The 2,500-nt window shown below is 52.6% G+C and overlaps 1 protein-coding gene and 6 non-coding genes across 7 annotated transcripts in view; 6 read left to right on the top strand and 1 right to left on the bottom strand.

Annotated features, from left to right (window-relative positions):
• Window positions 1–2,500, top strand: part of LOC141305341 (uncharacterized) — a 587,365-nt gene that overhangs the window by 264,756 nt on the left and 320,109 nt on the right. The gene's annotated exons all lie outside the window — the stretch shown is intronic.
• trnay-gua (transfer RNA tyrosine (anticodon GUA)) lies at window positions 339–425 on the top strand. Its single transcript is given in 2 exon segments — window positions 339–375; window positions 390–425. It is a non-coding gene; the product is annotated as a tRNA-Tyr (tRNA).
• Window positions 535–606, bottom strand: trnae-cuc (transfer RNA glutamic acid (anticodon CUC)). Its single transcript has one exon. It is a non-coding gene; the product is annotated as a tRNA-Glu (tRNA).
• On the top strand, window positions 723–795 carry trnar-acg (transfer RNA arginine (anticodon ACG)). The gene has a single exon. It is a non-coding gene; the product is annotated as a tRNA-Arg (tRNA).
• On the top strand, window positions 1,131–1,202 carry trnae-uuc (transfer RNA glutamic acid (anticodon UUC)). Its single transcript has one exon. It is a non-coding gene; the product is annotated as a tRNA-Glu (tRNA).
• trnay-gua (transfer RNA tyrosine (anticodon GUA)) lies at window positions 1,869–1,955 on the top strand. The gene is given in 2 exon segments: window positions 1,869–1,905; window positions 1,920–1,955. It is a non-coding gene; the product is annotated as a tRNA-Tyr (tRNA).
• On the top strand, window positions 2,254–2,326 carry trnar-acg (transfer RNA arginine (anticodon ACG)). Its single transcript has one exon. It is a non-coding gene; the product is annotated as a tRNA-Arg (tRNA).

Here is a 2,500-nt window from a genome sequence, read left to right as displayed (position 1 = left end):
TTGCTACCGGTCAGGAGATAACGGTTACAATGCAAGACCACGCTTGTTTTTTCGAATGCGTGGCGTGAGTATTTTTGGAATCTTTTTTTTTACCCGGACAAGGCTTCCACTGACCAGTTCCCATATGGTCTACCGCCAGGATTCCTGGTTTTCACCTAGGTGGCCCGGGTTCGACTCCCGGTATTGGAAGGTGGGCTCCTCTGTGCTTCCCTCTACGAAAAAGGGCCACACGTCTTCCTGCGTCGAAAGCCGTTTTTTGGCCAGCAGTCGAGCTGCAGAAACCTAATAGGCCGAGGTTGTGACCCCACAGGCCGAGGTTGTGACCCCACAGACCTGCGCCTTCGATAGCTCAGCTGGTAGAGCGGAGGACTGTAGGAGGAGCGTTGGCAATCCTTAGGTCGCTGGTTCGACTCCGGCTCGAAGGAGGTTGTTTTTCACGTGCCCACCTTTTTTGGGGGGGCCGGCCTTCTGAAAGCGGCCAACAGAGCTTGATTTCACAGTCCGCCATTGGGGGGGAGGGGGGGCAAAAGAGCTTTCCCTGACCGGGAATCGAACCCGGGCCGCGGCGGTGAGAGCGCCGAATCCTAACCACTAGACCACCAGGGAAGAGCCGATCTAATGCTGGCCTGCTAATAACATGAGAACAAGCAGACAGCAATACAGGCTTCTGTCACGTCGAAAACCAACGAGTCGGGCTGCAAGCACGAGGATCCCAAGGAGGTGGGCCAGTGGCGCAATGGATAACGCGTCTGACTACGGATCAGAAGATTCTAGGTTCGACTCCTGGCTGGCTCGCTCTCTGATTTTTGCGTAATGCAGTTTGGTTTTGATGTCACAGGCTTGCCGAATTGTTGCCCTATTCCTACGTGCCACCCGAGCTTTGAGAAAAAGTTGGACACGAAATGAAATCCGAACTAGCCAATAATCAGCAACTCACCCGGTTAAAACCGCGTCTCAGTTTCATTGTTAATCTCATGATTTTTTCATTTCTGTACCTTGACAGACCGGCGATAGGCTGTTTTTCCTTGAGATAACGGTTACAATGCAAGACCACGCTTGTTTTTTCAAATGCGTGGCGTGAGTATTTTTGGAATTTTTTTTTTACCCGGACAAGGCTTCCGCTGACCAGTTCCCATATGGTCTAGCGGTCAGGATTCCTGGTTTTCACCCAGGCGGCCCGGGTTCGGCTCCCGGTATGGGAAGGCGGGCTCCTCTTTGCTACCGGTCAGGATTCCTGGTTTTCACCCAGGCGGCCTGGGTTCGACTCCCGGTATGGGAAGGCGGGCTCCTCTTTGCTACCGGTCAGGAGATAACGGTTACAATGCAAGACCACGCTTGTTTTTTCGAATGCGTGGCGTGAGTATTTTTGGAATCTTTTTTTTTACCCGGACAAGGCTTCCGCTGACCAGTTCCCACGAAATGAAATCCGAACTAGCCAATAATCAGCAACTTACCCGGTTAAAACCGCGTCTCAGTTTCATTGTTAATCTCATGATTTTTTCATTTCTGTACCTTGACAGACGGGCGATAAGCTGTTTTTCCTTGAGATAACGGTCACAATGCAAGACCACACTTGTTTTTTCGAATGCGTGGCGTGAGTATTTTTGGAATCTTTTTTTTTACCCGGACAAGGCTTCCACTGACCAGTTCCCATATGGTCTACCGCCAGGATTCCTGGTTTTCACCTAGGTGGCCCGGGTTCGACTCCCGGTATTGGAAGGTGGGCTCCTCTGTGCTTCCCTCTACGAAAAAGGGCCACACGTCTTCCTGCGTCGAAAGCCGTTTTTTGGCCAGCAGTCGAGCTGCAGAAACCTAATAGGCCGAGGTTGTGACCCCACAGGCCGAGGTTGTGACCCCACAGACCTGCGCCTTCGATAGCTCAGCTGGTAGAGCGGAGGACTGTAGGAGGAACGTTGGCAATCCTTAGGTCGCTGGTTCGACTCCGGCTCGAAGGAGGTTGTTTTTCACGTGCCCACCTTTTTTGGGGGGGCCGGCCTTCTGAAAGCGGCCAACAGAGCTTGATTTCACAGTCCGCCATTGGGGGGGAGGGGGGGGCAAAAGAGCTTTCCCTGACCGGGAATCGAACCCGGGCCGCGGCGGTGAGAGCGCCGAATGCTAACCACTAGACCACCAGGGAAGAGCCGATCTAATGCTGGCCTGCTAATAACATGAGAACAAGCAGACAGCAATACAGGCTTCTGTCACGTCGAAAACCAACGAGTCGGGCTGCAAGCACGAGGATCCCCAGGCGGTGGGCCAGTGGCGCAATGGATAACGCGTCTGACTACGGATCAGAAGATTCTAGGTTCGACTCCTGGCTGGCTCGCTCTCTGATTTTTGCGTAATGCCGTTTGGTTTTGATGTCACAGGCTTGCCGAATTGTTGCCCTATTCCTACGTGCCACCCGAGCTTTGAGAAAAAGTTGGACACGAAATGAAATCCGAACTAGCCAATAATCAGCAACTCACCCGGTTAAAAGCGCGTCTCAGTTTCATTGTTA

The sequence above is a fragment of the Garra rufa genome, unplaced genomic scaffold (genome assembly GCF_049309525.1).
Source record: "Garra rufa unplaced genomic scaffold, GarRuf1.0 hap1_unplaced_002, whole genome shotgun sequence".
Classification (NCBI taxonomy): Eukaryota; Metazoa; Chordata; class Actinopteri; order Cypriniformes; family Cyprinidae; genus Garra; species Garra rufa.
Note: the sequence above shows the minus strand (reverse complement) of the source record. Positions and strands in the feature narration are given on the sequence as shown.